The sequence below is a fragment of the Coregonus lavaretus genome (genome assembly GCF_964263955.1).
Source record: "Coregonus lavaretus genome assembly, chromosome: 13".
Lineage (NCBI taxonomy): Eukaryota > Metazoa > Chordata > Actinopteri > Salmoniformes > Salmonidae > Coregonus > Coregonus lavaretus.
The window spans coordinates 13032119-13053046 of NC_140000.1; the positions used below are offsets into that span (position 1 = coordinate 13032119).

General features: G+C 42.6%; 2 protein-coding genes across 2 annotated transcripts in view; both read right to left on the reverse strand.

Annotated features, from left to right (window-relative positions):
* LOC311140205 (uncharacterized protein) overlaps positions 1-18699 on the reverse strand; it is a 28871-nt gene extending 10172 nt beyond the window's left edge. Inside the window, exon 1 of the mRNA XM_084175157.1 lies at positions 18512-18699. The gene's annotated coding sequence lies outside the window, so the exon portion shown is untranslated. The remainder of the gene's footprint in view (positions 1-18511) is intronic.
* Positions 1-20928, reverse strand: part of LOC311139364 (sperm acrosome membrane-associated protein 6-like) — a gene marked incomplete at its 5' end in the record, with an annotated part of 1014348 nt that overhangs the window by 896643 nt on the left and 96777 nt on the right. The gene's annotated exons all lie outside the window — the stretch shown is intronic.

The following is a 20928-nucleotide window of genomic DNA, read 5'->3' on the forward strand; positions in this document are numbered from 1 at the left end:
ATCCTCAAACTACACACAATACCTCATAATGACAAAGCAAAAACAGGTTTAGACATTTTTGCAAATTTATAAAAAATTAAAAACATAAATACCTTATTTACATAAGTATCCAGCCCTTTGTTACGAGACTCAAAATCGAGCACAGGTGCATCCTGTTTCCATTGACCATCCCTTGAGATGTTTCTACAACTTGGAGTACACCTGTGATAAATTCAATTGATCGGACATGATTTGGAAAAAAAGGCACACACCTGTCTATATAAGGTCCCACAGTTGACAGTGCATGTCAGAGCAAAAACCAAGCCATGAGGTCGAAGGAATTGCCCATAGAGCTCCGAGACAGGATTGTGTCGAGGCACAGAGCTGGGGAAGGGTCCCAAAAAATTTCTGCAGCATTGAAGGTCCCCAAGAACACGGTGGCCTCCATCATTCTTCAATGGAAGAAGTTTGGAACCACCAAGACACTTCCTAGAGCTGGCCGCCCGGCCAAACTGAGCAATCGAGGGAGAAGGGCCTTGGTCAGGGTGGTGACCTAGAACCCGATGGTCACTCTGACAGAGCTCCAGAGTTCCTCTGTGGAGATGGGAGAACTTTCCAGAAGGACAACCATTTTTGCAGCACTGCACCAAATCAGGCCTTTATGGTAGTGGCCAGACAGAAGCCCCTCCTCAGTAAAAAAGGCACATGACAGCCCGCTTGGAGTTTGCCAAAAGGCACCTAAAGGACTCTGACCATGAGAAACAAGATTTTTTGGTCTGACGAATCCTAGATTGAACTCTTTGGCCTGAATGCCAAGCGTCACGTCTGGAGGAAACCTGGCACCATCCCTATGGTGAAGCATGGTGGTGGCAGTATCATGCCGTGGGGATGTTTTTCAGGAGGCAGGGACTGGGAGACTAGTCAGGATCGAGAGAAAGCTGAACAGAGCAAAGTACAGAGAGATCCTTGCAGCGACGCTCCCCATCCAACCTGACAGAGAGGATCTGCAGAGAAGAATGGGAGAAACTCCCCAAATACAGGTGTGCCAAGCTTGTAGCGTCAAACCCAAGAAGACTCGAGGCTGTAATCACTGCCAAAGGTGTTTCAACAAAGTACTGAGTAAAGGGTCTGAATACTTATGTACATTTAATATTTTTTTTTTTTTATAAATTTGCTAAAATTGGGTATTGTGTGTAGATTGATGAGGGGGATAAAAACTATTTAATTCATTTTAGAATAAGGCAGTAACGTAAATAACAAAATTTTGAAAAAGTCAAGGGGTCTGAATACTTTCCGAATTACCTGTATATAACCAATACTCTCTCCTTCCTCCCAACGTGTGCAGTTGTTCACTTCCCTTCACTGATTTGAAAGGAAATTACTGGTATAATTACTGGTATACTAGCCCTTGCCTCCACCAATACAAATGGGGGCACAACCCTAGCCTCTACCCCCTAGGGCTTAGGCACTTCTGAGGATCTAAAGGTTATGGATGGGTGTAACAAATATTTAGGTAACTCCAGCTTTCCCTTTGATAAGCTAGGCTGCTCTCAGACCTAGGTGTTAGAGGGTTGTTTCTGGACAATGTCATAGTCTTCTTCTTGGGTAGACTCCGTAATATGACATCAGAGGTAGTGTTTCCCAAACCTCTCCCAGCTTTCCACTTATCTGGTCTATTCCAGTACTAGTGGTCCTCTGTAGCTCAGCTGGTAGAGCACGGCGCTTGTAACGCCAAGGTAGTGGGTTCGATCCCCGGGACCACCCATACACAAAAATGTATGCACGCACGACTGTAAGTCGCTTTGGATAAAAGCGTCTGCTAAATGGCATATTATTATATTATTCAACTAATCAAGGGCTTGATGATTAGTTGACCAGTTGTGCTACTGGAATTGATCAAAGTGTTAGGTCGATAAAATAGCTTAAGTTAAATGTTTGAAAGTAGGCCTACTCAGTGGGGTTTGGGAAACATTGCCCTGACGCAATATGACATTTTACATTTGTAACTAAACTCCCATCAGGTGAGAATTAATGTAGATCATCCTATTTACACAACTCAAAGACAAAACCCACACTAAGGCTATGGTTCATAATGCTCCTCCAGTGGTAAAGTAGAGCAGTTAGTTAAACTAGGACAGTTGTGAAACAGAACTACGGTCACTCTTGTACAATAAAGGGTGTGTTTTACTGCAGACCTTCAGATGTTGTATTAGTGAAAAGAGGTGGGTTGTATACACAGCATCTTTTCATTTGACTAATTACACCAACTACTGTCTCAGTAAGCAAAGCCAATCTTAAAGTTATCTATTATAATACACAGTGTGACCTCTTGCTTACAAAACAAGAGTTGAAACCTGCCAATATTTTCTCTTCCCAATTTGTATTACTTTATTTAAAATCAGGGAGTCACCATTGAGACCAGTGTCTCTTTTACGAGGGAGCCCTGCGTATACAATTTCATAAAAAAATAATAATAATAAATTGTATTTTATCACATTCAATATAAAACAAAGCACAACACATATTGCACAGACACACATAAATATACACAAAACAGTCAACTAGAACAAACACATTCTTCATTTAAAAAATCCTCTGTCCGCTGCCTGAACTACCCTAGGGACACTACCGCATCTACTCTAAATGTATTTTGGAGATCATTCCAAACATGTGGAGCAAGAAAACCAAAGGCTGACTTACCGAACTCTGTAGACACCAAAGGAGTCTCAAGAGATATCAAACCCGTTCACAGGGTTGGTTAACTTGTAATTTTTTTTATCGTAACAGTTAAGTTACGATTAAACAAAAAGTGTGTAATGTGATCTACGCGACTTCAAAAAGAGGTCCAGCCAACCTTTCGGTAAAGAATACAGTGATGAATAATAAAAATGTATCCTGTGATAAAACGAAGGCGCGATGAAAAACAGCATCCGGTGGTTTAAGAGTAGAGGCAGCTGCACTTTGATAAATAGTATCACCATAATCAAGAACTGGTAGAAAGGTTGACTGCACCATCTGCTTCCTGCTGACCAGAGACAATATATTTTTCTGTAAAAAAAAGCTGACTTTAAATCTTAGTTTCTTAACAAGCTCATTCGTATGTTTTTAAATGATAAATAATTGTAAATCCAAATACCAAGGTGGTATTTGTATGCAGGGACTTGTTTGATTATAGAACCATCCGATGAGTGAAGATGTAATCCATCAGACAATTTTACGAGAACTTGAAAACATGTATTTCGTTTTGCCCGTATTAAGCACAAGTTTTAAATCAGTAAGGGCTTCAGAGTTACCTCTGCTGCAGAGTATCATTTCATTAGAGTTACCAGCCTCAGAAATTGCAGCCCAAATAAAATGCTTCAGAGTTCAAGTAACAGACACATCAACATCAACTGTTCAGAGGAGACTGCGTGAATCAGGCCTTCATGGTTGGATTGCTGCAAAGAAACCCCTACTAAAGGACACCAATAAGAATAAGAGACTTGCTTGGGCCAAGAAACATGAGCAATGGACATTAGACCGGTGGAAATGTGTCCTTTGGTCTGGAATCCAAATTGGAGATTTTTGGTTCCAACCGGCGTGTCTTTGTGAGACGCAAAGTAGTTGAACTGATGATCTCTGCATGTGTGGTTCCCACCGTGAAGCATGGAGGAGGTGTTATGGTGTGGGGGTGCTTTGCTGGTGACACGGTCAGTGATTTATTTAGAATTCAAGGCACACTTAAAACAGCATGACTATCACAGCATTCTGCAGCGATACACCATCCCATCTGGTTTGCGCTTAGTGGGACTATATATATTTTTTCAACATGACAATGACAAAACACACCTCCAGGCTGTGCAAGGGCTATTTGACCAAGAAGGAGAGTGATGGAGTGCTGCATCAGATGACCTGGCCTCCACAATCACCCGACCTCAACCCAAGTGAGATGGTTTGGGATGAGTTGGACCGCAGAGTGAAAGAAAAGCAGCCAACAAGTGCTCAGCATATGTAGAACTTCCTTCAAGACTGTTGGAAAAGTATTCCAGGTGAAGATGGTTTAGAGAATGCCAAGAGTGTGCAAAGCTGTCATCAAGGCAAAGGGTGGCTACTTTGAAGGATCTCAAATATAAAATATATTTTGATTTGTTTAACACTTGTGGTTACTACATGATTCCATATGTTATTTCATAGTTTTGATGTCTTCACTATAAGAAAAAGCCTTGAATGAGTAGGTGTGTCCAAACTTTTGACTGGTACTGTAGATTACATTTACAATCTAACAGATTGATCAATAGCATTTATATAAATAGTAAAAAGAACAGGTCCTAGTACCGACCCCTGCGGAACACCTTTATGTACTTCAAGAAATGTGGATTTAAGACTTGGCGCTCTGGTACTGCTTGCCGTGCGGTAGCAGAGAGAACAGTCTGACTGGAGTCGATAAACAAGGCAGTACGATTCATTTTAGTGTCTAACATGCTGACCAGGCGCTCGCGCATATTAATTTTGTCCACCCACACCAGACAAATCAGGACACGCAGGTTGAAATATCAAAACAAACTCTGAATCAACTATATTAATTTGGGGACAGGTCGAAAAGCATTAAACATTTATGGCAATTTACATTTTAGTCATTTAGCAGACGCTCTTATCCAGAGCGTCTTACAGTGAGTGCATACATTATTTAATTTTTCATACTGGCCCCCCGTGGGAATTGAACCATGCTCTACCAACTGAGCTACATCCCTGCAGGCCATTCCCTCCCCTACCTTGTACGACGCAGGGCCAATTATGCGCCGCCCCATGGGTCTCCCGGTCGCGGCCGGCTACGACAGAGCCTGACTAACTTGCTGTTGCTAGCTCACTTGCCCTGGGATATAAACATTGGGTTGTTATTTTACCTGAAATGCACAAGGTCCTCTACTCCGACAATTAATCCACAGATAAAAGTGTAAACAGAGTTTGTTTCTAGTAATCTCTCCTCCTTCAGGCTGCTTCTTTGGACTTTATATGGCGGTTGGCAACCGACTTTAAAGGTGCATTACCACCACCAACTGGACTGGAGTGTGGACCTCAGTTAATCTTTCAATCACCCACGTGGGTATACGCTCCTAAAAACCAATGAGGAGATGGGAGAGGCGGGAATTGCAGCGCGTCAAGCGTCACAAATAGAACCAAGTTCTATTTTAGCGCCTGGCTACGCAGACGCTCGTTGATGCACGCGAGCAGTGTAGGTGCAATGATTGAATAACATACACGTGTACATTTATTTTGCGACGCGAGCAGTGTGGTCAGCATGTAAAGCATTGACAATACAAATAACAACTAATGTGGTTGCTGTGATAGTGCTGGGCCCTGGCCTACACCCAAGTTGATTTATATATTTTTTTAAACAATGCTCAAAAAAACAAAACAAAAAGAGAATATGGTTATTTACCAAAGATTAGAGAACCTTGGCTAGACAAGGAAGCCTGGAGATGGGACGATAATTATCAAGATCACTACTATCCCCACCCTTATGGAGTGGCAGCACATAAGCTGTTTTCCATACCTTTGGAATATTTCCTGATCATGTTAGATTTAAGATATGGGTTACTGAGCCAGCAATGATGGTGGCAGCCGCTGTGGATTTCTTGATAAGGCATCAAGGACTTCTTTTTCGGTGAATTGCCGAAATGCAAAAACTTGACTACCATTTTCTGTGTCAATCTGCAAAATTCCCGAATCAGCGTTAAGCCCACCTTAGAGATAGAAGGGTTAGACGCTCTTTCAAAATGATAGCCCGCTGAAATAAAATTACAATTAAATGCATCAGGTGATGGCATTTTTGTCCATAATGGGGCCAGTCTGAATTAATTTCTTGGGGCAAGTGGAAGTGCAACTGTTTATAGATTTGACAGTTTCCCTGAATTTAGCTGGGTTCCCCATACAAATCAGAAAGAGTGGTTACATAATAATCAGATGTAGCCTTTTTGGTCAGTCTTACACATTGATTCTTCAGTTGCCTAAAAGATTGCCAATCTGGGCCTAAGCATGTGTTCCTGGCCTTGACCCAGGCAACATCTCTTATGAATGACTTCGGATAATTCAGGCATTCGATCTACCTTTAACTCTCAGAGTTTTGAAGGGGACATGATTATCTACAATAGTATTGAAGATATTTGCAAAGAAGCTAAATCAGGTCCAGGGATAGCGGAGGTACAATCAAGGTCACTAAAATAAAGATCATGTAAAATAGCTTGTTCACTAAAGGTTTTTAAAGTTCCTCTTAGCAGAGGTGTGACCAAGTCACTATTTTTCGACTCACAAGGTCCGAGTCCCGTCGAGTCCCAAGTATAACGAGCCAAGACTCGAGTCAAGTCCAAGTTGTGCATTCTAAGAGCAAATCGCGTTTTTTCAAGTCAAGCAAAAAAAGTATCTATACATGCAATGACTTGTTAAACTAAACTATCTTTGTCTATTTATTGAGGCTTTTTAAATTTTAATTTACAGGTCTTGGTGAACCAATGATGAAAGCGCAATATCATACAAAATATACAAGTAGATTTACCAAATATACACAGCAATAGCCCAAAAGAAATAGCCTCTGTATCAGGCTTAACCTGTCCTATCTGAACGGACACAGGTAGAGGTCAAGACTGCACAGCCTCCCCTTGAGAAACCAACTTGAATCTCAAAACAGGTACATATAAGCACGTTGCCCCCAGGACCATACAATTACCCAATTACAACTAATAAACTGGTTCTACAACGTAAAAAAGTCAATTTCCACATTCATTGTTACATTCGTCTTAAATCAGACTTAATGATTAATGAAATTAACACCATGCATACATGGAACAATCATTTTGTCTTATTCAATGTTCTGACTCTAAAGCGTGGATTTCAAGCCACGTAGCCTATTTCTATGCTCCTATTACGCACAACAAAAATGACAGAGACATAGGACAGACACACGGAACCCTGACATAACCCAGGAAATATGAACAAAGGACATTGAATACATTGAATTCAATAAACAGAACTTCTACCTCAGTCTTGAGAACGGTCATGTGCACAATAAACATCATGCCCACTCCGATAAAGGTAAGAAATGGTTGGCTAAATGAAAATGTATCGTAGGCCTATCAAACATGAAACAGAAATGTCTAAGTGTTGCAATAAACGGTACGGGGATGGAATGATGAAACAAGCATTTATTGTAGTATTGGATGGAATATAGACTTACCACATATGCATTTAAACATGTGAAAGCAACAGAAAACATTTCAGCAAAAGAAAAAAAAGCACTCTCCATTGGCAGGAGTTTGGACAACTCAAGTGGAGAGCCGCGTTTTGGTTGCGTCTTCGCCACAGTAATAATTCATTTAAACAAAATTCCAAATGCAAGCTTCATAAGTCTATTAACAACTTTTAATATGTTAGTAATTGTTGCCCCATTTCTGGTGAGGCGGAAAAATAAACAGTTAAAGATGCACTATGCAGAAATCGCTCCGGCATTTCCTGTATGCCAAAATTCTAATAGTGCTCCTCATTTCAGATGTGCCTAAACAAGAAGGTATAGTGTAGAAAACCACTGTACCATCTCTAAACCACTGTGAAATATATTTTCCATAACCAAGAATATTGTATTTTCAGCTGGTGTAAAAAGAAAGACAAGCAAAAACAAAACTTAAGAACGGGAAGCATAGAAATAGCGCCCATAGAACATATCTACCACTTCTAAGACTTGCTTTCAATGAGAACAACAGACCTATAAAACACATTTTTATGTGAATTTGGTCGCCCAAAAAAGTTACATATTGCAGTTTTAATATTCTTGATCACCAAACAATTTTTGTAGCTGCATATTTATTTATGGCAATCTGCTCTCCCCACAATTTGACTTTTGCACTGCACCCGATCCTATAGCTGTACAGCAAATCAGCAATCTGTTCGCTAGCCCCGGCTACTGTCTCTGGTTGTGTAGAGTAATCCACATAGAAATGAGTGAAAAAACATTACAAATTCTGGCCAGATAATTTCAAGTCATCAGTCTCAAGCTATTTTCTATCAAGTTGAGTCTCAAGTCATGAAATTTGTGACTCGAGTCCAAGTCATGTGACTTGAGTCCACAACTCTGCCTCTTAGTGATGTCGAAGCTTTGATGTATGCATTTTCACATCGGACAAAGATAACTGGCCAATGGTCACTAAAATCCAGTGGGAAAACCCCACTAGCAACATATTTATCTGGAGTATTCGTCAAAATAAGATCAAATCAGGGTAGATTGATGGATCTTTAGGATTTGGCCACGTAGGCTCAGTTATCAGCAGAATCAGGTTTAGCTCAGAGCAAATATCTTTCAGCGTATCTGACACTGGCGTCCTCCAATCAATATAAAAAATTGCCCATACACCTTCCAAGTGGCGCAGCGGTCTAAGGCATCGCAGTGCTTGAGGCGTCACTACAGACCCGGGTTCGATCCCAGGCTGTGTCACAGCCGGCCGTGACCGGGAGACCTATGAGGCGGCGCACAATTGGCCCAGCATCGTACGGGTTAGGGGAGGGTTTGGCCAGCCGGGATTTCCTTGTCCCATCGCGCTCTAAGCAACTCCTTGTGGTGGGCCGGGTGCCTGCAAGCTGACTACGGTTGCCAGCTGGACGGTGTTTCCTCCGACACATTGGTACGGCTGGCTTCCGGTTTAAGCGAGCAGTATGTCAAGAAGCAGTGCGGCTTGGCAGGGTCGTGTTTCGGAGGACGCATGGCTCTCGACCGTAGCCTCTCCCGAGTCCATAGGGGAGTAGCAGCGATGGGACAAGACTAACTACCAATTGGATATCATGAAATTGGGGAGAAAAAGGGGTAAAAATAAAAATTGCCAATAACTAACACCCTCACCTCTGCCAATTCTGTCTGATCTGTAAACATTAAAGCCAGTCCAGCACAGAATTATTCATCAAAGTTTCAGAAATTACTAGAATGTCCACGTTGGCTTGAGAAGCCAGAATGTCAATAAAATCCATCTTTGAAATAAAACTTCTGGCATTTCCATGAACAAATCCAAGACCGCAGCTGTAGGATTTAAAGATCAGATGGAGTCTCTAATACAAGCATGCTATGATCAGTAGGTAGCCCCTTATTAGAAAATACATTAGGATTGGATTGGTATAGGTAAAAGATTGTCTAGAACTGAATCATTGGACCTATGCCTCGAGCGAGGACGTGGGTTAAAACAAGAGTCAATGAGGGTTACCTGCTGCGGGCCTGCAGTATGATGACAATACTGATAATTTATGGTTGGGATTACCTGAGTGGGACTTGGAGTGATAAGTCAATGTCTCTGCGCAACCTTGAAAATGCGAGGACAGGGTCCAGGCACCAAGATCATTTGGATAGACCCCATGCCACGATTCAGTGATGGCACTGGGCCTGAAATAATTGGACGCTTGTAGGTGTCTTTCAGAGTTCCAATTAGTTCTTTAAAATCCTGTTTCAGACGTTCCGAACTAGCCATCCTAATGTAATTAGATCCCACATGGACTACGACAGTGACAGCCCACGTGTTCTGGCGTAAAACGATACGAAGCACCCTAATAATGTCCTGTACCCGAGCCCCAGGATTTTTGCCTCGAGAACTGAGATGTTTCTCTCCATAGAGCTGCCGATTATAAAACCCATTGTGGCTGATGGAGGAGCCAGTGCGTCAGACACCATTGAGGTCCAGTGATCCAAGTCCAAGGCAGAATCCCCCTGGGAAGGAGTCCGGATAGGGGACGATGGCACTGGAACCTCCGAAGACATGAGGGCGAAGCTGTTCGACAATTGGATTTGGGTCGGTCTTCCCAACGCCCAAGAAGCCCCACTTGCCACAGGCCGCTTCCCTCCAATTGGCCTACACAGCAGGAATGCTGACAGTATCATCCGCTAAAATCAACCAGAAGTGACGGTACTGCTCCATTTTCCAGGAGTGGGGGACTTCTTCGGGGAGGTGTCCCTCGAAGGCATTCAGTCAATGAGTTTTGACATAGCGTTGATATTCACAACACATCGGAACGGCGTCCAGCCTGTGGAGTAGAGAAGGAGAAGGTAGGCGGGGCTGCTATCCCCAGTAGATTGTGCAAGTTCTTCATCTGTTTGCTTCTCTGTAGTCCTCCGCGAATAAACAATTGTTGCATCTTAACTCTGGTTGGTCCACATTGTCCCAGAAAATACATTAGTAAATACAGCTCCTGCAGTGCACAAAATGCTAAAATGTTCTTCTGAACGGTGAAGCCTCCATGAGAAAACACATAGCAACTCAATCCGTGTCGCAGAGATAAGGATTCACTGGCAGAGTAAAAAAACAACAAAAAAAGAGACAATAACTGATGTATTATTCCGGATCTATACAGGCCGTCGGTAAACACAGCAAAATTTATTTTTATTAAATGAAATAGACGCTAGCCTGTTAAACTTAACTTTCTGCAACAAACTATTCACTCGCAAACAAATTAGTGCACTCGCAGGGGCATCTGCCAGGCGAACTGCAACCTGCAACAACCTGCACCCAAACTTGAGGCATCCATAGGCTGCATTCCAAACACGTAAAAGACACACCCTCTCCCCTCAAATTAAGTGAACACTTCTGATGCCGTATCATGACGTATGATGAGTTGACACTTGCAAGGGAAGAATGAACCGCCCGTCCCGGAAATGTGTCACTAGTTCGTCCCACGGTTGTTTCAGTCACCATGGAACCACCGGTAGCTGTTGTGTGTGCTTTATATGCGCTACAGTCAATTATGATTGCATTTCATATCTTGGCTAGAAGACAACGCATCCGCAGACATCGAATGCTAGCCATCCGACGATTTCAGGTAAATCGAATCATGTATAAGTGTGATGTCAGGGAAAGTTGTATGCACTAGCTAATGTTTCCAAAAGCTAACCAAACAAAAACATAATTACTTTCACGATACGTGTTTGTGCCGTCATGTGCATTAGTAACACAATTTCTAACTTATTTACACTCGTTTTACCTTCTCCATATTGATTGTAAGTTTTGGCAGACTTTTCTTAACAGATGTACAATCATCACGAATTGAATTATGGGGCATTTCAGGCCCCGGAGTGAACAGATTTGTACACTCGCAAACCCGATCACAAACGAGGGCTGATGGGCTTACGTTGCCAACCTTCCTTGCTTGTCTAATCGTTTGGACCGAAGGCAAAGATGACCCCAGGAATTCCCCCAGGGGCATAAGGTGAGGGTAAGTGGAGCAGGGTGTGTCTTTTATGTGTTTGAAACACAGCCAAATGTCTACCATTAGTCCCAAATTCCCCTTCTTGCACCCACCCTCCCTGAGATCTCTAACTATGAATTTACCAATGATACAGAGGCTGGGGCTTGCATGGCACTGCAGGGGTGTAATCAGTCAGGGTGTTCGATTAAGTGCACCGGTCTATGGCCTGTGACATGAACGGGAAAAAGCGATGAGGGAGGAGCACCCACCTCAAATTGAACAGTAATCTGCACCGTTCAGTCATGTTGTCAACAAGGCAGCATGGTACACAGAAACGTACATCTCTTTTCCATAAAATAAATTCACATTTTCAAGCTATACTGAACCAAAAATATAAAAACGAAACATATTAAAAGATTTTACAGTTCATAAGGAAATCAGTCAATTGAAATAAATTCATAAGGGCCTAATCTATGGATTTCACGACTGGGAATACAGATATGCATCTGTTTGTCACAGATACCTTAAAAAAAAAAAAAGGCTGGGGCATGGATCAGAAAACCAGTCAGTATCTGGTGTGACCACCATTTGCCTCATGCAGCGCGACATCTCCTTCGCATAGAGTTGATCAGGCTGTTGATTGTGGCCTGTGGAATGTTGTCACATTCCTCTTCAGTGGCTGTGCAAAGTTGCTGGATATTGGTGGGAACACGCTGTAGTACACGTCGATCCAGAGCATCCCAAACATGCTCTGGTGAGTATGCAGTATGCAGGCCATGGAAGAACTGGGACATTTTCAGCTTTCAGGAATTGTGTATAGATCCTTGCAACATGGGGGCATGCATTATCATGCTGAAACATGAGGCAAGACAATGGGCTTAAGAATCTCTTCACGGCATCTCTGTGCATTCAAATTGCCATCGATAAAATGCAATTGTGTTTGTTGTCCGTAGCTTACGCCTGCCAATACCGTCACGATGGGGCACTCTGTTCACAACGTTGACATCAGCAAACCGCTCACCCACACAACGCCATACACGTGGTCTGCGGTTGTGAGGCCGGTTGGACGTACTGCCAAATTCTCTAAAATGACATTGGAAGCTGCTTATGGTAGAGAAATGAACATTCAATTATCTGGCAATAGCTCTGGTGGACATTCCTGCAGTCAGCATGCCAATTGCACGCTCCCTCAAAACTTGAGATGACATCTGTGGTATTGTGTTGTGTGACAAAACTGCACATTTTAGAGTGGCCTTTTATTGTTCCCAGCACAAGGTGCACTAGTGTAATGATCAAGCTGTTTAATCAGCTTCTTGATATGCTACGCCTGAGTTGGATGGATTATCTTGGCAAAGGATAATTGCTCACTAACAGGTATGTAAACAAATTTTTGCACAACATTTGAGAGAATTAAGCTTTTTGTGCGTATGGAACATTTCTGGATCTTTAATGTCAGCTGATGAAACATGGGCCCAACACTTGACATGTTACGTTTATATTTTTGTTCAGTGTAGTTTACATTAGAAAGGCTGATAAAGTATTATCAAAAGCAATTACTTTTCATGTGAAAACACAGAATTCTACTCATTATGGTCCCGTGTAGCTCAGTTGGTAGAGCATGGCGCTTGCAACGCCAAGGGTGTGGGTTCGATTCCCACGGGGGACCAGTATGAAAAAAAAATTATGCGCTCACTAACTGTAAGTCGCTCTGGATAAGAGCGTCTGCTAAATGACTAAAATGTCAATGTAATTAACCTACCTCACTTATATTTTGAGCCAACTGCACCGTCGGCCAAAACGGGACACCTAGCTCACGCCTGGGGGGCAGCCCGGTTCTCATGGGGACAATACGTCACCGCAAATTTCAAGCCCCTTGGGTGCTGCCATAGAGCTACATTAGAAGTGCCAATCGAAGAAGGCTTAAGGTAATTGGCCACAGATAAAATAACGTTAAATCATGTTATATCTACCGTAGCTTTGATTGACTGATCATGTCAACATCATACTTCCAAAATCTTAGCTAGCAAGCTAGCAGTCATCATCATGAATCAAGTCGACAATCTACTGGCAAATCCTTTTCAATCCTTGTCATATGAAGATAAATTATAGATAAAACATATTGGTGCTCATCGGCCTTTGGACAAACATTACACAAGTTGGAAATCGCAAATTCAACAATGAGTGGTTTGGAAGGAATCAGTGGCTAAATGCAAGCATTACAAAGCTAATCACAAGCCTGCTATTCAGTGGAGTGGGTGTGTGGTCCAAGTCTGGGTTTAAAAATGTAAAAAAATGTAAGGGTCTCTTTTCCAAGCTTAAAATGATAAACATTCAACATTGGCCATGCTGTCAATCCAGCATGACTTCTGCTGCGTTCAAAACAACTGGAAACTCAGAACTAGGAAATCTCCAACTTCAGTGAGTTCAGGACAACTGGGAAAATACGTTTTGAACGGTCATCCATCTCGGAATTCCAAGTTGGGAACTCTGACCTCTTTCTAGAGCTCCGACCTGAAGATCACTGACGTCATGATTCAACCTTGTTTGTTTTTCTCAAAAGGTCCAGGTTGTCTTGAATGCACAATAAATCCAGAGAATGCCAGACCTTGATGACAAAATTTGCCCGTACAGGACAACAAGTTGAGTCCAAAAATGTATTGTATGCTGCTGCATAAATGATGTAATATACCAGGGAGATATGTATACTGTAGCTAAGAAAGTCATACTAAGTGTATGTTGTGTAGTAAGCTGTTAGTAGCCCATGTGCCTCACCCTAATAATTTAGTCCCTTTTCCCCTCATAACTTTGCCTACTGTTCTGACTTGGTGGTGCACATGTAGCCTATAGCCTGTTTTAGAGAAATGTCATCATCGAATATTTTAAGAGCTTTCATTGTCTGCTTATATGCCCCCTTTATTTATCCTACGGTTCTGTGCAGGGAGAATACTGTAAGAATGGCCCATGTTGTGAAATTTGTCGCTGTAATTTTTGAAAAAGCTGAACAAATAGTTATATTGACTACATCCGTCCTAGCTCGCTCATTAATGTCTTAATCGAAATTACAGATTGCCTCTTATCTGCTCGTTGTCCCCTTATGCCATGGTTTGTACATCTCAATTGTCAGTTGAATCCACATTTGTTTAAGAAAGTCAGCCATATCAGCTATGATTTTTTTTAAAGGCAGTAAATGAGGCTGAATGAACTGTTTCGCTGCCAGACAAGGCTCCGCTGATAGTCAGGTGTAGCAGTGGTAAGGTGTTGGGACAGCTTTTTGTAGGCCCTAACAGTTTGTGGACACAGTTTGTCACCGTTATAGTGCAATTAATGTATTGTTTAGTGTTGTGTAGTTGCTTTGCTGGCATGCATTGAAATAAAAAAATGTTTTTGCCCCACCAAGATTGACATGCTAAATTCTGCCGTGCTAGATGACTATACTGAGTGTACAAAACATTAGGAACACGTACTCCTTCCATGACAGACTGACCAGGTGAAAGTTATGATCCCTTATTGATGTCACCTGTTAAATTCACTTCAAAATCAGTGTAGATGAAGGGGAAGAGACAGGTTAAAGAAGGATTTTTAAGTCTTGAGACATAGTATATGTGCCATTCAGAGGGTGAACGGGCCAGACAAAATATTTAAGTGCCTTTGAACAGGGCATACAGTGGGGGAAAAAAAGTATTTAGTCAGCCACCAATTGTGCAAGTTCTCCCACTTAAAAAGATGAGAGAGGCCTGTAATTTTCATCATAGGTACACGTCAACTATGACAAATTTAGAAAACAAATCCAGAAAATCACATTGTAGGATTTTTTATGAATTTATTTGCAAATTATGGTGGAAAATAAGTATTTGGTCACCTACAAACAAGCAAGATTTCTGGCTCTCACAGACCTGTAACAACTTCTTTAATAGGCTCCTCTGTCCTCCACTCGTTACCTGTATTAATGGCACCTGTTTGAACTTGTTATCAGTATAAAAGACACCTGTCCACAACCTCAAACAGTCACACTCCACTATGGCCAAGACCAAAGAGCTGTCAAAGGACACCAGAAACAAAATTGTAGACCTGCACCAGGCTGGGAAGACTGAATCTGCAATAGGTAAGCAGCTTGGTTTGAAGAAATCAACTGTGGGAGCAATTATTAGGAAATGGAAGACATACAAGACCACTGATAATCTCCCTCGATCTGGGGCTCCACGCAAGATCTCACCCCGTGGGGTCAAAATGATCACAAGAACGGTGAGCAAAAATCCCAGAACCACACGGGGGGATCTAGTGAATGACCTGCAGGGAGCTGGGACCAAAGTAACAAAGCCTACCATCAGTAACACACTACGCCGCCAGGGACTCAAATCCTGCAGTGCCAGACGTGTCCCCCTGCTTAAGCCAGTACATGTCCAGGCCCGTCTGAAGTTTGCTAGAGTGCATTTGGATGATCCAGAAGAGGATTGGGAGAATGTCATATGGTCAGATGAAACCAAAATAGAACTTTTTGGTAAAAACTCAACTTGTCGTGTTTGGAGGACAAAGAATGCTGAGTTGCATACAAAGAACAAAATACCTACTGTGAAGCATGGGGGTGGAAACATCATGCTTTGGGGCTGTTTTTCTGCAAAGGGACCAGGACGACTGATCCGTGTAAAGGAAAGAATGAATGGGGCCATGTATCGTGAGATTTTAAGTGAAAACCTCCTTCCATCAGCAAGGGCATTGAAGATGAAACGTGGCTGGGTCTTTCAGCATGACAATGATCCCAAACACACCGCCCGGGCAACGAAGGAGTGGCTTCGTAAGAAGCATTTCAAGGTCCTGGAGTGGCCTAGCCAGTCTCCAGATCTCAACCCCATAGAAAATCTTTGGAGGGAGTTGAAAGTCTGTGTTGCCCAGCGACAGCCCCAAAACATCACTGCTCTAGAGGAGATCTGCATGGAGGAATGGGCCAAAATACCAGCAACAGTGTGTGAAAACCTTGTGAAGACTTACAGAAAACGTTTGACCCGTGTCATTGCCAACAAAGGGTATATAACAAAGTATTGAGAAACTTTTGTTATTGACCAAATACTTATTTTCCACCATAATTTGCAAATAAATTCATTAAAAATCCTACAATGTGATTTTCTGGATTTTTTTCTCTCTCATTTTGTCTGTCATAGTTGACGTGTACCTATGATGAAAATTACAGGCCTCTCATCTTTTTAAGTGGGAGAACTTGCACAATTGGTGGCTGACTAAATACTTTTTTCCCCCACTGTAGTAGTAGGTGCCAGGCGCACCAGTTTGAGTGTGTCAAGAACTGCAACGCTGCTGGGTTTTTCACGCTCAACATGCTCCCGTGTGTATCAATTATGGTCTACCACCCAAAGGACATCAAGCCAACTTGACAACTGTGGGAAGCATGAGTCAACATGGTCCTGCATCCTTGTGGAACGCTTGACACCTTGTAGAGTCCATGCCCAGACGAATTGAGGCTGTCCTTAGGGCAAAAGGGTCTGCAACTCAATATTAGGAAGGTGTTCCTAATCTTTTGTACAATCAGTGTATATGGTCAGTGTCACCCAAGCACTGTTTGCACATTTCCAATGAGGATTTACTGCAGTGTTTTACCCAATAGGCTCAGACTTATTACCATCTATGCAGGTTGGCACACGTGTCTCACTGGGCCATGGCTCCGACGGACCTGCTCTGACATGGGAGCCCAAGGTATTGGGGGCGTCACTACAGACCCCCGGTTCGATTCCAGGCTGTATCACAACCGGCCGTGATTGGGAGTCACATAGGGCAGCTCACAATAGGCCCAGCGTCGTCCGGGTTTGGCCGGTGTAGGGCGACATTGTAAATAAGAATTTGTTCTTAACTGACTTGCCAAGTTAAATAAAGCTAAAATAAAATAAAAAGGTTAGGCCACCAGTACTTTTCAGCTGTCATTAACATAACAATGGCTGTGAACACTGTCGATGGTTAACATCTTACAAAGCATCGGTCTTGATTATGCAGAGGTTGTTAAATCCTCACTGTCAGCCCTAGTTATGGAAACAATTTCCCTAGAATAACATCAGGGTGTATACAACTAGTTTAACACTGGTGTTACAGCAGAAAAGCAGCATGAAAGTATCTGCACTATTTATCAAGTGAGTTAAGCTGCATTCTCAGAAACACAATTTTATAATGGCAGCGGTGTTTGATTTCCTTACATTAGCATCATTACATCAATAATGCCATAATGGCAATAAATATGGCTTAATGCCATACAATTTATATTAATAACTAGGCCTAGCCTGTGTGGTGACAAAACTTTGTTTCAGCTTTCCTCATACAGAAATAAAATAATTTGGCTAGAATCAGTTATTGGGGTTGTCTACTGCCAAAAATAAATGGAATTTACTACAATAACTCACGTGTAGCAGTATTTCCATCACACGCCTGCCTACATGTGGGTTGCACAGTTCAACATTTACCCATCCACATGCCTATTTCTACCTCACAAACATTTGATGAAACGTGAAATATTGGTGCAGTGTCGGGAACTATAAGTACAAGCATTTCGCTACACTCGCAATAACATCTGCTAACGATGTGTATGTGACCAATACATTTGATTTGAAACTAGATCTGAGTAAATTGATTTTGCTATTCTTTGGTTAACAGTGCACATAATAACAAATTGAGTGCCGACTAACGTTAACTATGCGTGATAGCATGCATTTTATTTATTTACATGGCTAGTTACAGGTCACGTTAATGTACCATCCAGGGGTGTATTCATTACGTCTGGCAACGGAAACAGTTTACCGTTTAAGAACCTAACGGAACGAAACGGGGAGGGACCAACGGAAGTCAAAAAATGTTTTGTTTGGCGAACGGTTTCAAACGTTTTGCAACAGAATCGGCATAATTAATACACCCCAGGTAGGTTTGTATTGAATTGCTAATTTACTTTCTAGCAACTACAATAACGTTAGACCGTACCCACTGGGCACACACCGGTTAAATCAACGTTGTTTCCACGTCATTTCAATGAAATTACGTTGAACCAACGTGGAATGTATGCTGAATTGACGTCTGGTCTGTGCCCATTGGGTAGGGGTAAAGCCCCAGCCAGGTCATCAGAAAGCAGAGAATAATGTCTGAAGAGGCATGCATGTAACTAACCACTCAATAAACAAAATAACTCGAAATAATCATGTTCTCATGTCAGTGGATAGGGTGGCTCCTTGCAGTGCTTAAAATGTGTATATGTTCGCTTGGCAATTGTCATCTACTGCCTCCAGGCAGGCTAGCTAACTAGCTACCATACAAACTACAATGGCTTCTCATCTAGAACTCAATTCAGAACCGCACTCACCAGGCAATGCAGTTTTGCGTGCCGCCGTCCTGACTCCTGTTGTTGTCCACGGTCCCACGATGCTTTAGGTAACTACCTAGCTAGACATTTCCGTGAACACAACAACCATATTGATAAGTTTGTCGTTTTTCAGAAATGTCGTTTTGTCTTGTTTTTCTCTCTGTATCGAATCACACAATGCGCCCGAACCCCGGGAACATTTATGACTCTGTGCTATTAGAACCAATGAAAAGGAAAGAGAACCTTGCAAGTACCCGCCCTACACGTTCTTTGCTGCGCAATACAGCTTCTGCGCACATCCTGCCGCGTGCATCAAGGCTTCTGTGTGATCGGGATGCGTGCCGGACGACCGCTGCTACTGCGGAGAGTACCATGACACCGTTCCCTCAAACGCAGTCAGTGCAGGCGACGACTCTGCTGTCCTGTGTGTGTTGTTATGAACCAATGTGGTAACCCCCCTAAATTTCACAGAGCACCCCTTTAGGTTGGTCTACATAGCAGAACAACAATCAGTAGTCTGCCTGCTTTAGGTCTGCCCTGGATTGCTTCTGCCTAGTGGCCACCATCTTGGTTGCAAGAATCAAGCAGGACTGGAGGACAAAATGGTGGCTTGTTTTTTTTAATGGACTCTCGCAATGGCACCACTTTACATCATACCAGTGAAGTAAAATACCAAAATGAGGTGCCATGTCCTAGTAAGGACAGTATTGCAAGCATATAGTAGACTTTGTACAAAAACTTGGAAGAAAGGGAAACCACTCCTCTTCTATGAGCAGGTCTGGGCCCCATGGAAGGGCCATACCTTAGACCAGTTACTGCTATTCACTGTCTATTGGGTATGTTTATTCCAAAACCAACTGCAAATCCACGATATTTAACCAAGCAATAGGTTGGAATGGTGCTATTGATAAGGAAAAAAGTCAAAATCAAGGGTTGTCAAGGACCTGTACACACCACTCTTAACCAACAACTAAGCTACCACCTAATGTAATGCACTCATGCCAAATCAATCCAGTTAAGAGCTAAGCCTTTTGGGTTTGGCAAATAAACTTTCTTCCTAAGAAACAAATTGAGGGCCAATATATGGCACAAACAATAGGAATTGTGCAATACTATATGCAACTCCAATGAAACTTGATAGCCAGTGGTATGACCTAAGATGGTTTGGACTGCATGGTTCTGAAAACCAACATGCCATTTACAGGGGATTAAAGAGGAAACAAATCTTGAGTCAATCTATCCTCAGAAGCTGGTTTGACAAGGCCACAAATTGGACATTCATGAACAAGGCGGGATCTGTAAGAGGTTTGATGACGAATCTGTCTTTTGGACAAATAACTTGAGGCAGGAAAGATGGGAGGAGTTGATGTCGTGGTCAATGCAAGTAACAAATGCACTTTTCACACAAATCAGAGTGCACAGTGCACCAGTCACCAGTAGGTGGCCATCGTACTGCAGAATTGCTAACCAATTTTTGTTGTTGTTGCTCTAACCCTGAGGTCAGCATCTCCCTTGGGTGTGGACATCATGAGGGACAATGATCCAAATAAATGTAACATCAGTATAAAAAAAGACAGGCCTGCAAGCATACTGTCACCGTCATATGGATGAAACAGCTTGATTGAATTTAGGTACAGTGTGTAAGTTGAAGTGGATGCGTCCCTGATTGTCCATGATGATCATTGTAGCTTCTTGGAATAAAGTGTGCTTTTGACTGATCATGTGGAAGAAACCCAAGGCTTTCTTGACTCATTACCGATTGGTTATCGGTGTAAAGACAGGTCTCAAAGTTCGTACAAGCTAACCAATGATTGTAGGGAAGTAAATAACGTTACTCAGCCTTGAGATCCGTACCCTTAATTCAAATTTCTCCGCAAGCCTCCCATTGGCGTTAATGAATGATTTATGTGAAAGTCTAATTTGCAGATTTAGCACATGGGGGTGTGTGAAACTTACTCCTCAGCCTGAACTGTCCCCACTTGCGCGAGCAAATAGCTAGCTTTTCACGTGGCACCAACTGGTAAGACACTTCCGGAGGGCGGTCACGTGTGCTAGCAAAGCAGACATCCTGGGTTTGAACCTCATGTGAGCCAAATCAGGTGAAAGTGGTACTCGCTAAGCAAGCAGCGTGACGTCCTTTACAATGGTGCCGTGACCTAGATCTACAGTTGTGCTGGGGTCACTATTGAGTAAGTTTGATGGGTGAGTGTAGCATATGGGCATGTATAAAAATTACTCCTCAGCCTGAACTGTCCCCACTTGTGCCAGCAAATAGCTAGATTTTTGCATGGCGCCAATTGGTAAGACACTTCAGGAGGGCTAGTAAGTGTGCTAGTAAGGCATAGGTCCTGGGTTCGAGCCTCAGTGCGAGCCTAATCAGGAGGAAGTGGTACTCACTAAGCAAGCAGAATGACGTC